Genomic DNA, 18,266 nt, shown 5'->3' with positions numbered 1-18,266 from the left:
GTAATAACAGTAAGAGAGGGAAAGAGGGAGACAGTGACAATGAGAGGAGACGGTAGTAGATGGTCATAACGAAGGAGACCGTGGCTGTAATACAGGAGACACTGACAGAGAGGTACAAAGAGATGACGTCACTGAGTTGAGCTGAATGAGTGAGTGGGAGCAGTCAAGTAGGAGGGGATGGGTTTGACCAACTAACAGCGCTGTGGTAGTGGGTGTGAGCGAGCTACAGTTATGGGAGATTATGGGAATGAGAGGTGAGAGCGAATATTTTTGCATGCCAAAATTTTTGGGATGATTTTCAAAGGCAGATAGAACGAGGCAGTCTTTTAACGGGGGTAGGACGTCAAACGGGCCGACTTAGAGCAGGAGACGCACCACAGGACATTTTAATTTCCACTGTCTATACTTTTACAAGTAAATTCATAAAACTTTGTCACCGTGACCAGGAAGGATTCAGAATTCACACTCATAGCAGCGGAAGTTCAAAAACATAACAAAATAAATTCTTTTACATGTGAAATTTCATCATATTTTCACTTACTATTGGCTGCATTTGTTGCTATAGGTACACTTTTCTTCATAAGTAAGAGGGATTCTTCGGTGAATTTTGCACAGCATACAAACCATACTTACAGGTGTCTGAAACTCTAGAATCTATCTAACTTATGAGAAAATGAATGAGCTGTTACGTTTTAAACTATATGTTTAGAAAAAAAATCAAATTTTGTAGTTAATTACCTCAATTTTTACCACAGTTTTTAATAGATTTGGGAAATTGTAGAGTTTCATACATCTGTAAGTATGGTTTGTGTGCTGTGCAAAATTCATCAAAGAATCTCTCTTACTTGTGAAGAAAAATGTACCTATAGCAACAAATGCAGCCAACAGTAAGTGAAAAAATGATGAAATTTCGTATTTAAAAAAAATTATTTTGTTATGTTTTTGAACTTCCACTGTTACGAGTGAGAATCTTGAATCCTTCCTGGTCGTGCTGACAAAGCTTTATGAATTTATTTGTAAAAGTATAGGCACTGGGAATTAAAATGTCTAGTGGTGCCTCTCCTGCTCCAAGTGGGCCCGTTTGACGTCCTACCCCCATTAAACGGAAGTTTATTCACCTTTTTTGTGTTCCGCTGGTTTCTCTAAGGAGCCAAATTAAACTGAAAGAGCTGCGCTTAAACCGGAAAGCTTAATGACCAGGGAGCCGATACTGAAAATTCAACGTTCGAGTATCTGTACCTTTATTATAACACGTGATCACGCAATAGGACATTTAATAAAATATCTCGTCTCTTTGAAACGAACATTGAGGCAGCCCGAAATACATTTTTCCTTTAATTATCGATTCTAAAACGCATTTGATGCTTCCGACACAAATTGCGAATTACAATCCTGTAATAACAAAACTAATTTAATCAATCCGCTTTCGCAGCACACACATATTTCATGGTCCGCCGCATCAAATGATTTACGCAGCGGATCCGACAGAAGTGATTGGTTCCGCATGAAATGCCGTTGGCAAATTGTCACAAATCATTTGTTTCGTTTTGGCTGTGTCGCTATGCAGAATAGCACGCAGACGAAAAGTCGATGCCGTTTGTTTCCATCAGCGACATTCTCTGGTATGAAGTACTTTAGTAATAGCATGCCACATCATTCACGTGTTAGTGTACTTGTCAAACTCACCATTTACTATACGTTTGCTCTTCCCTGAATATTGACGACACTCGTTAAAATAATACGGGACTATTTCAGTCGCAATGCGAACTTTGTTCTCGTAATGTTGAAAACGGAAACTTTCCTCTGCCTAACTTGTATTACTGTTGTCTTTGCTCATAGGGATAGCGGCGTTTGTGAATATCTACATCTGCGACGATAGGTACACTGTGCAGACCACTGTTAGCTGTCTGACAGAGGGTACTTCCCACAGTTAAAAGGGCTTTTCCCGTTCCATTCACGTGTGGATCGCGGGAAGAATAAATGTTTTAAACGTCTGTATGCATGCTATATTTAATCTAATCGTTTTCTCGCGATCCCTAAGGGAGCGACACGTAGGAGGGTTGTATTATATTGCTAGAGTCATCATTTAACGCTGGTTCTTGAAACTTCGTAGCTAGGCTTCCTCTTGATAACTACGTCTGTCCTCTAGCTTCTGTCAATTCAGTTCTTCCTTTATAATTATGAGACTCTCCCACGTGTCAAACAAACTCGTCACCATTCGTGAAGTCCTTCTTTGGATACGTTCAGATTCCGTTATTAGCCCTATTTGGTAGACGTCCCACACACTTGAGCAGTGTTTTGGAATGTTTCCAAGGAGTGATTTGTAAGCATTCTCACTTGTAGAATGATTGCATCTCCGTAGCTTCCTACCAACAAGTCCAGGTTGCCACCTACTTTACCCACTACTGGGACTACGTGATTGTTCTGTTTCATGTCACTGCAAAGTGTTTAAAAAAATGGCAGTGAGCACTATGGGACTTAACATCTGAGGTCATCAGTCCCATAGAACTAAGAACTACTTAAACCTAACTAACCTAAGGACGTCACACACAGCCATGCCCGAGGCAGGATTCGAAACTGCGACCGTAGCGGTCACGCGGTTCCAGACTGTAGCGCCTAGAACTGCTCGGCCACTCCGGCCGGCAAAGATGTCTGTACAAGATATTACATTACACAAAATGTTGCATGACAGTAATGTTTAAGTTGTTGTTTTTTTTTAGCTGGCTGGCTGTGCAAATGCCATTACAACATTAAATTTAAATTCAAACACTTTCTCATGAAATGAACAATGACAAAACTTTGTAATTCTGATGAAAGTGCATAAACGCAACAAATAATAATCTTTTTCATTTATGATTAAATTTACTACTTTTAGGCAGCTTTTCAAGTAAGGCACATTGTTTAAAAAATTAACTGCATATTTCTTGAAAATTGCACTGTAAGTGGAGTATTTCTCAAATTATAAAACAAACTTTAAAAACTATAACTCTACCCATTACAAAGGAATCACAACTACACTCCTGGAAATGGAAAAAAGAACACATTGACACCGGTGTGTCAGACCCACCATACTTGCTCCGGACACTGCGAGAGGGCTGTACAAGCAATGATCACACGCACGGCACAGCGGACACACCAGGAACCGCGGTGTTGGCCGTCGAATGGCGCTAGCTGCGCAGCATTTGTGCACCGCCGCCGTCAGTGTCAGCCAATTTGCCGTGGCATACGGAGCTCCATCGCAGTCTTTAACACTGGTAGCATGCCGCGACAGCGTGGACGTGAACCGTATGTGCAGTTGACGGACTTTGAGCGAGGGCGTATAGTGGGCATGCGGGAGGCCGAAATGCTCAACACGTGGGGCGTGAGGTCTCCACAGTACATCGATGTTGTCGCCAGTGGTCGGCGGAAGGTGCACGTGCCCGTCGACCTGGGACCGGACCGCAGCGACGCACGGATGCACGCCAAGACCGTAGGATCCTACGCAGTGCCGTAGGGGACCGCACCGCCACTTCCCAGCAAATTAGGGACACTGTTGCTCCTGGGGTATCGGCGAGGACCATTCGCAACCGTCTCCATGAAGCTGGGCTACGGTCCCGCACACCGTTAGGCCGTCTTCCGCTCACGCCCCAACATCGTGCAGCCCGCCTCCAGTGGTGTCGCGACAGGCGTGAATGGAGGGACGAATGGAGTCGTGTCGTCTTCAGCGATGAGAGTCGCTTCTGCCTTGGTGCCAATGATGGTCGTATGCGTGTTATGCGCCGTGCAGGTGAGCGCCACAATCAGGACTGCATACGACCGAGGCACACAGGGCCAACACCCGGCATCATGGTGTGGGGAGCGATCTCCTACACTGGCCGTACACCACTGGTGATCGTCGAGGGGACACTGAATAGTGCACGGTACATCCAAACCGTCATCGAACCCATCGTTCTACCATTCCTAGACCGGCAAGGGAACTTGCTGTTCCAACAGGACAATGCACGTCCGCATGTATCCCGTGCCACCCAACGTGCTCTAGAAGGTGTAAGTCAACTACCCTGGCCAGCAAGATCTCCGGATCTGTCCCCCATTGAGCATGTTTGGGACTGGATGAAGCGTCGTCTCACGCGGTCTGCACGTCCAGCACGAACGCTGGTCCAACTGAGGCGCCAGGTGGAAATGGCATGGCAAGCCGTTCCACAGGACTACATCCAGCATCTCTACGATCGTCTCCATGGGAGAATAGCAGCCTGCATTGCTGCGAAAGGTGGATATACACTGTACTAGTGCCGACATTGTGCATGCTCTGTTGCCTGTGTCTATGTGCCTGTGGTTCTCAGTGTGATCATGTGATGTATCTGACCCCAGGAATGTGTCAATAAAGTTTCCCCTTCCTGGGACAATGAATTCACGGTGTTCTTATTTCATTTTCCAGGAGTGTATTTTTATAGCTGCCGAATACGTCTTTCCATAATAAACAAGGACACACGGAATTAAATTCACTAATATAGGATTCCTGTCCAGGTTTGTTATTTGGGATAATCACAGGCGCAAGATAGAGCTTTTGTCAGTTCCACGATTATTATTAAAATCAATCAAATTTCACAAATACCTCGTCCATTTACAGAGTGCCAAATATAAACAATTTAGTGGAAGGCTGGTGGCACTAGTGGTGTAAGTTACAGTAGTTGCCAACATGGCGGCGATGCAGTTATGGCATTACTGTTGGCCTCGCCCTACTACTGATCTTCTTGGCGTCGGAACTGTATTTTTATTGTGCCAAAAAACATGCCATGATAATAGTATCACCAAAGGCAGCATCCGAGGCACATGAATACTGCTCTTAAGATCCTCTGGCCTAAAATCTCCAAGAATATGAGCTACAATGATCCGCTCCTGCTAGCGATGTGTGAACCACAGCACTGCTCAGCGCAGATTCCTTACCGTCACAAAGGTCGGGTCGCCACTTTTGCGGCAGCCACACTTTTTCCACTCCGCCAAGCTACTTCCGTAGCTGCGGGGGCTACCCACATCTTTTACATTCAACCCTACATTCCCTGACTATGGACCAAGTCAATTGCAGTACATTATATTGCAATCATTACAGCAGTCATTTAAATCCACAAGCACATTTTAAACAACATCTTCAAAGAAATTCACATAGCTGAAACATGTATATGTAGTCGAAGAATTTGCATGACTGATACAATATTCTATACAATTAACACTACAAAGTGTCATAGAAATATCGATACAGATACAAAACAGGTCGAAAATAGGTGTGAATCCCGACAAGAATGAAGCATGATTTTTCTGTTAATGTGACAAAAAAATCGTTCATTTCTTGGTTTGTCAAATCTTTACAAACATTTCCTTTGTTGCTCACTCATCAGGATATCTGGCTGTTATGCAGAGCACGAAGATTCTTTTACCAGTACTGTCAGGGACTTTTTTAAAAATTTTTTAAATTTTATTTTTTTTATTTTATTTATTTATTTATTTGTGGTTCGCATGGAACGGCATGCACCTAGCCTCGTGAAGGCGACTGAGGAACTACTTGAAGGAAAAGTAGATAGATGCTCCGAGGTCAAGAACGGCGACAACGGTTGGTAGACAGATGAGCTGACCCTCTGACCCTACGCCTCTCCATACAGCATCCAAGTGACGCCATTGGCATAGTTTGACATGGTGGTTGGTCAGTCCTGGTTGGTCAGTCCCGATCTACCCATCAGGGCCAAAATGCTGAGCTTTGTCTGTGCAGTTCATAAATACGTTGGCTGTGCAATGTCATTGTGCACTGTTGGGGAATAATGTTCTATGGGAATGGAATGCCCAATCACAAACAGACTTTCAAGGTGTGAAATAGGCTTCTCAGAATCTCTCATTACATCGTCATTTGAGTCAGGAATTTGGTCTTGCCTCAGACAGTTCTAAAACTGGTTTTAGAGCAGAGCTCCATCAAGATTTCGAAGCAGATGGCCTTATGTGTGATGGTACTGTTGCTTTTGTGAGCTGGGTTCTGAAAGAATACGAATGTAACTATTCTGTTACAGAGTTGGCTCTTGTTTGGAGATTTGTCTTATTGCATTGTGTAATGGAACAACTACACTGATAAGCCAAAACATTATGACCACTTGTCCACAGCGATGTTGGATGCCACCTAGTGGTGTTGCGGGCACGTAACACGGTACCAAAAGTGTGCAAGCGGAGCAGACATGGACGGGGGATAACCATAGCGAATATATGCACTGAGAATGGGGAAATCCATTGAGATAAGCGACTTTGACAAAGGGCGGATTATTATTCTGCAGAGACAGTGAACGAGAGCGTCGGAAACTGCAAAGCTGGTCGAATGTTCGCGTGCTAGAGTCATGAGCATCTATGGAAAGATGTAGAAGGACAGTAAAGCTACCATTGGGCTTTAAATGTCTGGTAGTTCACAACTCTTCACGGAACAGGCGGCTCGTCTGCTCTTTAAAGTAGGATTGATGGTCATCTATGGCATCTCTGCCGAAAAGGCACAATGCTGCTGGTACAGGCACACGTGTTTCGGAGCGCATCGTTCACCGTACATTGTTGAAAATGGAGCTCCACAGCCGACCATCCCTACGTGTTCACATGTAGACCTAACGACATCGACAATTACGAATGCAGTGGGCACGGCAACATCAGGATTCAACCCCCAATCAGTGGAAACTGTCGGCTCTTCGGGTGAATCATGTTTTTGCTACACTAGGTAGATGGTCGTCTCCACAAAGGCCGTCACCAAGGTGAGCGGCGGCTCGAAGAGTGCAGTGCGCAACGGTCGCAGCTGGTGGGAGCAGTATTATGCTATCGGAACCATTCTCCTGCGCTTGCATGGGACCCATTTTAGTAATCGAAGATACTCTGGCAGCTTGCAGACCACCTGCATCCCTTCAAGCTTGATGTCTTCCCCGACGGCGAGGTCATCTTTCAGCAGTGTAATTGTTCATCCCTCGGAGCTAAAATCGTGATACAATGGATTGAAGAGCATTGTAGTGAGTCCACGGTGATGTCACGACGACCAGATACGCCCGATGTAAATCCTATAGAACCCATCTGCGTCGCTATCGGGCACCATTACCGCGTACATAAATCAGTGGCCCGTTATTTACTCGAATTACATGACCTGTGAGTAGAAATCTAAACCCACATAACTCCACAAACCTACCAACAAACTGTCGGATCCCTGATGTATTTCTTTGCAAAGACGGACAAACAAACTACTAAGCAGGTAGGTATAATCCTTTGGCTCATCATTGTACACCATGCAGACAAACAATACATATTCTGAAAATAGCTTTCGATACAAATAACGATTATTTAATCTTGAAACCATATGCGGAAGTTGGCAATAGGGATATCTTGGTAAACTAGAAAAATACTACTTTATTGCGTATATAATGATATGCGTATTATTTTTAAAAAGATGAATACAGAGTAATAGTTATTTATGAAATTGTAAGTGACTTTTGCGAGGGTTTGCTAGCTTTAATTAAGAGAAAATATCAATACGCGATTGGCTTGGCATGCTCGATGGAGTCATGCACAACTGTGGTGGAATAAGGAGACAGTGGCGAGGCGTAGATCGGCATGGATATTTGTCAACAGTCGCGGATGTAAAATTGTTGTGGTGCTAAATGTGAGTCGAATCTTTATCAAAGTGATATGGGTTTTATCTTACACGCTATTAAGTCATCACTGCAATGATCAAATCACGAACGCCGGAATTTCCAGACTTACGTTGCTGCGCAGTTTCATGTATCATGGCTGCCGCTGGAACAATGGCGTCATGTTGCTTGGCATGTATTAAGTTACCAGAGATATGAAGAAGCTGTGTGAGGTCATCTTCTGCCACAATTCTGACGACACAACCACGATCTCACTTCCGATGACGCAACCACGATAATGTAGGTTCAAATGGCTCTGAGCACTATGGGACTCAACTGCTGAGGTCATTAGTCCCCTAGAACTTAGAACTAGTTAAACCTAACTAACCTAAGGACATCACAAACATCCATGCCCGAGGCAGGATTCGAACCTGCGACCGTAGCGGTCTTGCGGTTCCAGACTGCAGCGCCTTTAACCGCACGGCCACTTCGGCCGGCGATAATGTAGGACTTTCATTTATTCCAGAAATGTTGTACAAGGGGTATCAATCACGAGAGGTCAAAGTGTAAGAACATTTAATTTGAACGTTATAGTGTATTGGTAACAGTGATCACACATTATTTGATCATTCCATCACTGTTATATCCTCAATCCCTTGTCATTTTGTTACAAACAATAACTGTGTAAAAATTATGATCATTAAATTCGTAATTATATTTTCAGAAACTCTCTTATTTCAGTATACTATATTCATTATGTAGTTCATTGAAGCTGCAGTTTTAAGTATCTACGAATTGGTCGCCTTTTATCATTCATTTGCTGCAGAAAATTATGCTAACTGAACATTGACAGTTCAGTTAATAATTTTCAGATATTCATCACGTAAAAATATTTTAAAGATGGCTGCCAGAAGGTAGTATTAGAGTCAATACTGCTTGCTTCCACCTCTAAATTTTGAATAGAAAGTACAGTGAACAAATTTGCTTTTAAATTAACAGTAAATTTCAGAATTAGTTAAAATTAATTTAACACCTCCTTAACTTGGAGACCATGAGAACCTAGATGTACTATTTTTTTGAGAGGCTTTAGTAAGGTACCACAATCACCTTTCTTTCCTAAGCCTGCAACATAGTATATTTAACGGATGGGTGTATTCAGACAAAGTGCACTGAGGGTAGACAGTGCTACGATGAAGACGGTGTTTTTGTATTAGGGGATGAATTTTACGATTGAGCTCCGAAGGAACTGTTAGTTGATCGTCTTGACTGTTCAACGAAAATACAATTAGGATATACACGGTTCTGTTAATAAAGGAAGGTGATAATAATATCGTTGACAGCTCAAATAAATGCAGTGCCATTATATCAGTGAATGATAGGCCGAAACTTTGTTGTTCATCGATAACTTTTGCGAAGGCTAAAATTACGATCTGCGCTGCAGCCAAGGTCGTGCGCCACAGCTATACAGAAGGCAGCTACGGTGTCCGATTTCGCTGCGATGATACGCAACAATTGCTTTCGTTATTCATTATAAAAGGGTTGGCCATGCTTTGTGCATTAAAATATCAACATTTCAACACATTCCTGGAAGGGAAAATATTGTTACAGACGCCCTCTGGATCTAGATTTATATAGTGGTACCGAGGAAGATCATAATGAAGATAGATAATTTTTGGTCTCTTGTATTTGAAGGAAGTTGCTCTTGAGACTTTCATCAGATATTCCCTTCTAGATGTCGGCAAGAAGACGAACAAAGATCCCTCCTGGAAAGAAGCGAAACTGAGGAGGGAAGACCAATATTGCAGTTAGATGGTACCATATGGTTAAGAGTGATATTTTGTTTAAATCGAAGAGATATGGGAGTTCACACTGGATCCACACTGGGCTGTTTGCAAACCAGATTGCTACCTAACGCCCATTCTTGATGTAAGTAACCCATCAGAGGAGTGTAAATATACAATTGGGTTTACCTGATTTTAGCTTATCGCATATACGGGGTGTCCAAAATGTCTCTCCGCAGTGCCGTATGACTGTTAGCCGTGCATGACGAATGCCGCAGTGAATATACCGAAATGAAACTCAGTGAAAGACAAGTTATTAATTTATCGAATAATCATTTGTACTTAGAAATTTTCACTTTTAATGTTGAAAGTGTCCGCCCTGTTGTTGAATACACAGTTCAATTCGTCTATTCGTGTTTCCAAACACAAGCTGTAACATTTCTTCTGTAACAAAAGCAGTGAAAGTGGATATTGCAATTTTCAATTCATCGATGAATTTTGGACAGTTTCGCTGCACCCCAGAAGTAAAAGTCAGGTGGTGTTAGGTCAGGCGATAGTGGAGACCAAAGTCTCTGTGAAATTATGTGATCACCAAAAACATCAGCAAGCAGTGACATTGAAACGCGAGCTGTCTACATTTCAAGCCACCCAACGGTGTGTGGCGGAGGGCACTTTACGTGTCACTGTCATTACCTCCCTTTTCTGTTCCAGTCGCGTATGGTTCGCTGGAAGAACGACTGTCTGAAAGCCTCCGTGCGCGCTAGAATCTCTCTAATTTTACATTCGTGATCTCCTTGGGAGGTATAAGTAGGGGGAAGCAATATATTCTATACCTCATCCAGAAACGCACCCCCTCGAAACCTGGCGAGCAAGCTACACCGCGATGCAGAGCGCCTCTCTTGCAGAGTCTGCCACTTGAGTTTGCTAAACATCTCCGTAACGCTATCACGGTTACCAAATAACGCTGTGACGAAACGCGCCGCTCTTCTTTGGATCTTCTCTATCTTCTCCGTCAACCCGATCTGGTACGGATCCCACACTGATGAGCAATACTCAAGTATAGGTCGAACGAGTGTTTTGTAAGCCACCTCCTTTGTTGATGGACTACATTTTCTAAGCACTCTCCCAATGAATCTCAACCTGGTACCCGCCTTACCAACAATTAATTTTATATGATCATTCCACTTCAAATCGTTCCGCACGCATACTCCCAGATATTTTACAGAAGTAACTGCTACCAGTGTTTGTCCCGCTATCATATAATCATACAATGAAGGATCCTTCTTTCTATGTATTCGCAATACATTACATTTGTTTATGTTAAGGGTCAGTTGCCACTCCCAGCACCAAGTGCCTATCCGCTGCAGATCTTCCTGCATTTCGCTACAATTTTCTAATGCTGCAACTTCTCTGTATACTACAGCATCATACGCGAAAAGCCGCTTGGAACTTCCGACACTATCTACTAGGTCATTTATATATATTGTGAAAAGTAATGGTCCCATAGGACTCCCCTGTAGCGCGCCAGAGGTTACTTTAACGTCTGTAGACGTCTCTCCATTGATAACAACATTCTGTGTTCTGTTTGGTAAAAACTCTTCAATCCAGCCACACAGCTGGTCTGATATTCCGTAGGCTCTTACTTTGTTTATCAGGCGACAGTGCGGAACTGTATCGAACGCCTTCCTGAAGTCAAGGAAAATAGCATCTACCTGGGAGCCTGTATCTAATATATTCTGGGTCTCATGAACAAATAAAGCGAGTTGGGACTCACACGATCGCTGTTTCCGGAATCCATGTTGATTCCTACAGAGTAGATTCTGGGTTTCGAAAAACGACATGATACGCGAGCAAAAACCATGTTCTAAAATTCTACAACAGATCGACGTCAGAGATATAGGTCTATAGTTTTGCGCATCTGCTTGACGACCCTTATTGAAGACTGGGACTACCTGTGCTCTTTTCCAATCATTTGGAACCTTCCGTTCCTCTAGAGACTTGCGGTACACGGCTGTTAGAAGGGGGGCAAGTTCTTTCGCGTACTCTGTGTAGAATCGAATTGGTATCCCGCCAGGTCCAGTGGACTTTCCTCTGTTGAGTGATTCCTCTTGCTTTTCTATACCTTGGACACTTATTTCGATGTCAGCCATTTTTTCGTTTGTGCGAGGATTTAGAGAAGGAACTGCAGTGCGGTCTTCCTCTGTGAAACAGCTTTGGAAAAAGGTGTTTAGTATTTCAGCTTTACGCGTGTTATCCTCTGTTTCAATGCCATAATCATCCCGGAGTGTCTTGATATGCTGTTTCGAGCCACTTACTGATTTAACGTAAGACCAGAACTTCCTAGGATTTTCTGCCAAGTCAGTATATAGAACTTTACTTTCGAATTCACTGAACGCTTCACGCATAGCACTCCTTACGCTAACTTTGACATCGTTTAGCTTCTGTTTGTCTGAGAGGTTTTGGCTGCTTTTACACTTGGAGTGAAGCTCTCTTTGCTTTCGCAGTAGTTTCCTAGCTTTGTTGTTGAACCACGGTAGGTTTTTCCCGTCCCTCACAGTTTTACTAGGCACGTACCTCTCTAAAACGCATTTTACGATTGCCTTGAACTTTTTCCATAAACACTCAACATTGTCAGTGTCGGAACAGAAATTTTCGTTTTGATCTGTTAGGTAGTCTGAAATCTGCCTTCTATTACTCTTGCTAAACAGTTGCACCATCTTGTTCAAAATAACCGTTCACTATTTCACTTAACACAAGTTCCCACATGAATGAGTACAGAATATCACTGCAGTATAGTTGTGCGTTTATTGTTTCATTGAAAATTATGGGACTCACAATCCGACGTCTAGAAATTGCAATCCAACTCCTATTTTCACAAAATGAAGTGGTTCCTCATGAATACACAATCGATTTGCAGTACTTCACATACGAGAATCTTGCATGTACCTGGATAAATGAAACCACGCCTCATCAGTGAAAAACGTCTCATTAAGAATATCCCTTCCATTTTGTTTAACGGAATTTTTGAACCATCGACAACAATGCATTCTCTTGCCATGATCAGTATTTTCAGTTCTTGCACGACTGTCACTTTGTATGGGAAAAGTTCTAATTTTTTCCTTACAGTTTTGTGGGCCGTTCCGACACTGACATCGATTTCCTGGGCGAGTTTTCTTACTGACTTGTTTGAACTTATGAAAATTTTATCGGAAATATCACGTAGTTTATCCTCAGACAAAACGCTAGGACGACCACTTCTCGGTGCATCTGTCACTGAACCCGTACTTCGAAATTAGTTAATCAAATCTCGCACAGTGCCGCGATGTGGGAGTGTTCTCTCCTGAAAAACGGAATTAAATGTTTGACGAACTGAAACTGTGTATTTGCCGCCAGCTTTGAACACTTGTTCGACTAAAAACACACGTTCTTCAGTGGTTAGTATTTTAACAGTGACAAAAACGAAACAAACGAACAAAGGAACTAATCTTAAACATTCACGCCAACACGTAACGACACACACCAACGATACTACTGACTCTGGCTGAGATGAACTAAACAGTGGAATGTTGGGAGAGTCCACTTAAAGGGAAGTAACCCAGGCAGGCGTACAATCATACGGCACGCACGGCTAACAATCATATGGCAATGCGGAGAGACTTTTTGAACACCCCGTAGTTTAGTGTAATGATCCATGGCTCATTGCTGCAAAACTCTTCTTGTTTATAAAGGATGCAAGCTTATACTTTCTTTGTAGGTTTGTTAACAGTCGTTTAAACAAAGTAATGTAGTTGCAGTTGTGTATAACATTCACTGACGGGAAAAAAATTGCAGCACGAAGGAGGATTTGGGTGATATATACATATGAAAGTTGGTAGGCGTGTTCCTACATCTGAAAGATGATGTCGATTCAGATTCCGCGCCAGTCGCATAAGAGTAGCGCTAGTGGCGCCACTACGAGGATACAGCTCAGTTTTGTTTTAAATACACGCTATAACGGTCGTGGGCGTTAGTTGCCTTTGAGATTGCATGTGGTGAGTTGAAGTTTAGTCAAGAATGACTTTAAGGCTACAAAGACGCCATTATCAAATCTCTCCGAGTTTGAGCGAGGTCGTGCAATATGGCTACGGGAAGCTGGATGCTCCTTCTGGGATACTGCAGAAAGACTTGGCAGGAATGTAGCCACCGTACATTACTTCTAGGAGCGGCTGTCGCTAGAATGTACGGTTGCAAAGCCTCGTGGCGCTGCCAAGAGGGAAGACCTTCATGTTCGGCGTAATGATCTGGCACATCGCAATGAATGTGCAGCAGCAAGATGAGCAGCAGTTGACAACACAGACACAACGACCTGTTACAAGTCGGTTACTTCAAGAACAGCTCCGAGCAAGACGCCCTGTAGTGTACATTCAACTGACACCAAATCACTGCCATTTGTGATTTCAGTGGAGTCAAGCGAGAGCTCTTTGGCTGGCAGGGTGGAGATCTGTTGTGTTTTGTGTTTTCTAATTAAAGATTGTTCTGGCTTAGTGCCATGTAGTAATTACAAGGAATCAAGTTGAGAGCCTGCAACCAGCTTCTCTGCATGCTAGATGCACTAGACCTACACCTGGAAGGTCTTGGGTGGGATTTCGTATGACATGAAGAGCACTCTCTTGGTTGTCCCGCTGACCCAGACGGCAAAGTTGTGCATAAATCTGGTGATTTGACCTGTTGAGCTGCCATTCATGAACAGCTTTCCATGGGGTGTTTCCAACAGGATAACGCACGTTCAGGTTGTAGTAACCCGACATACTCAACAGAGCGTTGACAGGTTTCCTTGGCCTGCTAGATCACCAAATCTGTCTCCAATCGACCACATATGGGATATCATCGGACAACTCCAGCGTCAGCCACAATCAGTATTAACCGTCCCCCTATTGACCAACCAAGTGAAACAGGCATGGTACTCCATCCCACAAACTGACATTCGGCACCTGTAAAACACAAAGCACGCACATCTGGATCTTTGCATTCAGCATTCTGGAGGCTACAGCAGTTATTAATGTACCACTATTTCACACTTGCAATGGCTGTATCGCACTTACATTAGCCTGTGACCTTGCGACGTTACTCACTAGAAAACATTACCTAGACAAATGTATTCCCGAACTTTCATTAACCTACATTAATTATTTTTTGGTGCTGCGACTTTTTTCACATCTAGGTGGCACAACAAATAACTTTAACTTCAGATTGCTTATTCATGAAAAACACAATTGTTATAGTGACACAAGTTTTTCCTGGTAAACGTCGGCAGATACCCAAACTCACAAATGTATCACAATGTATCACAAGCAATAGACGATTAATAGTTAAAACTGTTTATGTGTGTTAACTACTCCCTTTCAAAACTTTGTAGTTCACATTCATTGAAACCTAAGCCACGATGGGCTCGTGAAATATCCAAAGTCGCAAACTTCGATTCAAGTCGTGCCACTTGTGGCGCAAAAATCAGTCACCAACTCTACTACTAACGTCCTGGATAGGAAACTCCTGACTTTTCGACGCTAAACAAGTTCCGTTTTGAGGCAAAGCTCCTTCTCCTCTAAAGTCTCAGCACAAACTTATTTCCACGCCATCACGTTCTATTCTTGCCTCTAACCTGCTTTCCCCTATGATTTCTTTGAGTTGCTCCCCACTGGCTATCATTATTGTCTTCTCCTTACAATGTCATTTCTTTCTAATGACGTACGTTATTATTAGAGTATTTTTCACAACTTTGAGTCAATTGGCCAGCATTAATTAGTAATAATTAGTAATGATTAGCCGGCCGAAGTGGCCGTGCGGTTAAAGGCGCTGCAGTCTGGAACCGCAAGACCGCTACGGTCGCAGGTTCGAATCCTGCCTCGGGCATGGATGTTTGTGATGTCCTTAGGTTGGTTAGGTTTAACTAGTTCTAAGTTCTAGGGGACTGATGACCTCAGCAGTTGAGTCCCATAGTGCTCAGAGCCATTTGAGCCAGTAATGATTATTTGATAGATCAAACTCCAATGCTGATCGAAAAGATGTCAAACAACGTATAGTAAAATAAATAACGCGTTATTAAATACTATTGTATCATAAATTATTTTATGACTAACCCAAAAAACAAATATTCTGCGCTTTTTAACAATTTAGAACTGTTAATGAAGTTTGAAAGATAAAGTGATTTAAATGTGCATTCTGTGTGTTTATGTAAAATGTTGGTAAGTGTGAATGCCGGCCGCGGTGGCCGTGCGGTTCTAGGCGCTGCAGTCCGGAACCGCGGGACTGCTGCGGTCGCAGGTTCGAATCCTGCCTCGGGCATGGATGTGTGTGGTGTCCTTAGGTTAGTTAGATTTAAGTAGTTCTAAGTTCTAGGGGACTGATGACCTAAGATGTTAAGTCCCATAGTGCTCAGAGCCATTTGAACCATTTGGTAAGTGTGAATATGGTGGAAATTCCATCGTAGTCTTTCATCGTGCGATTTTAATGAACAGATATGCTTGTGCCCGCTTGCTAGGTCACGTGAGGCTGGTCCGGATAATATGATGTTACCCGCTCCATCCGTTAAGCATCTCGGCAACCGCTAATAGCATACGAGATGTGGCCTGAACTACAACTACTCTTTTGTACTCAGGAATAACCTGTCCTACAATGTTTCTAAAGGGGCACTCCTAAATTTTCTAATGCCTTGCTGCGAACTCGCGGCCTAACTGTGTTCTCGCAAGTGCCTGCACCGTCCCTCACTGGAATTGAAGACAGTGGAAAACCACACTAAGGACGTCCCCAAGCGACCGTTTGTTTGGCTCAGAATGTCTGTCTAAGCTATTCAAAGCATCGTTCACCGCGTTGCAAATACAAGTCCACTGAAAACGACTGCAGGTGTCCTCTCTGTTCTCTTTCAAGATGATCTAGTTAACAAGCTGATTTGACAGACTGATCTGAGCTATTCAGAAACTGGACCTAAGAAGTAGAGGATCTGTAGACTGTTAGCTTCATCTAAATCTTCTCTCAAGGCGGAGGCGCTTCAGTATCTCATCCTGCTCCGTTGTTTCCCGTTATCCCTAGATGATAAAAGCAACTGCTGCAGTTGGCCGTTGATGAAAGCTAGGCACCAGCCTTCGTTCCAACTGTAGCAGTGAAGTAGCACCAGTGAAGTACATCGTCCAATGTGTATGAATTTACTAGCTTCTAACGAAATGCTTTCTTAGTTTCACATGTACTCTTTTCATCCTTAAATTTCTTGCGCTTTTGGTTATATACTAAACGCAATCTCACGTTTTAGCAAGTCTGTAGAGTTAGGCCGTCTTTAGTGTAGACAGGGAATGTGTATGTTGTGTTCCCAAGCAACCTGAGTTCCTCCGCTCACAGATCCAGGTTGTGCTGTCTTCGATAGCGCAGATTGAAGCTGTTGCCAATGGCGGTAACTGTAGTGTGTCGGTCGCTGGGCGTGCGACTTACATCCAGACATCGTACGTGTCCTCTATTTTGTCCACTACTGTGGCCACCTCGGTTACCGCGTCGAATTTGATCACCTACCTGTGGTTGAGTTGAAGTTCATTTCAAGGTATGGCACGCAGAGAAACACTGTCTGGTGGAGCGATCGAAAGGCTTCCCGAGTTCTTCTGACGAATAGGCGCTGTCTGCAGCTCGTAAAGATACTGAGCCAGATGTAATCACTTACCCTGTTTCAGAGGAAGCTTCTCGACCTAAAACATTTGGGAATTCGCAAAGGTTGGTATTACTGGTATTTTGGATCTCTAGTGCTAGTCGTGTAAGGGGGCCCTTCACTGGACATGGCTGTCAAGGAGGGGAAAAAAAGCACAGTGTGCATTCTGTATGGATACTGGGGTGAAGTCCTTCCATGAACAGCACAGAGAACATCCCACTGCAGGTTGGCGGCTCATGTCGGTACTGATGTCAATCGCTTTGGATCGGAAGAGATTCTCTCTGCTTTCCGATGGCTATCTGAAGTGGTAAAGACTGCCAGCCTTGTTTTTAATATTAAGCAGGAGCTAACCGTCTGTAGCACCATTGACAGGACTGATCGCGGACCTTAGGTACAGAGCCGAGTGGAGGGTCTGAATCAGAGGCTCAGACGATTCTGTGAGCGTGTAGGCTGCAGCTTCCTTGACTTGTCCCACAAAGTCGTGTCGGCTTTCGCTTACTGGTTTAGGTCTCCACTAACACATGAGGTGGCTACAATGTTACCGAAGGCTATGTAGAGTGAAATGGCAGGTTTATTATGTTACAGATTCTCGCCAAAATGCTTCATTGTCAAAGGATGCAGGTCAAACATAGGATGTGGGCAGACAAAAGAACCGTTGATACTACAATTGTCGTAGCTGTGACGAGAAAGCACCACAGCTGAAAGAGCTCTCTGAAAGCAATGAAGCTCAAATAATTATAGTTAATGGAAACTGGCGAAATCGAGAGATAAGTTAAACATATATTTTTGCGAAGGACCTAACGATGTTCAGTAAGGATAGATTAGAAGCAGTTGATGGAGGTTAATTTGTTGCTGTGCGAAGCAGTTTACCTTATAATAAAATTGAATTAGATAATTTCTTTGTGTTAGTATGGGTAAAGATTATATTTGATAACAAATTGGTTCCCTTTCCTGACCCTTTGACTCGGGTGGCACAATTGCTGAAAGGTTCATGAAATGCGACAGGGATCTGGTATTGAGTGGTGAGATATTGGGCCATCCTTTACAAACAAATTTAATAAAAAACGACGACTTTATTGCTACATCAAAAAAATCCAAAAATCCTCGGGAACTACCACCAGAATTTAATTTAGTAGTGACTTTCTTTTCGAAGCAAAGTAATTGGTGGTGGAATTTAAAAAACTTCTAAAATAACATTTCAGAAAAAAA

The sequence above is a fragment of the Schistocerca nitens genome, chromosome 1 (assembly GCF_023898315.1).
Source record: "Schistocerca nitens isolate TAMUIC-IGC-003100 chromosome 1, iqSchNite1.1, whole genome shotgun sequence".
NCBI lineage: Eukaryota > Metazoa > Arthropoda > Insecta > Orthoptera > Acrididae > Schistocerca > Schistocerca nitens.
The sequence above is the reverse complement of the archived record's forward strand: the minus strand, read 5'-3'. Positions refer to the sequence as shown.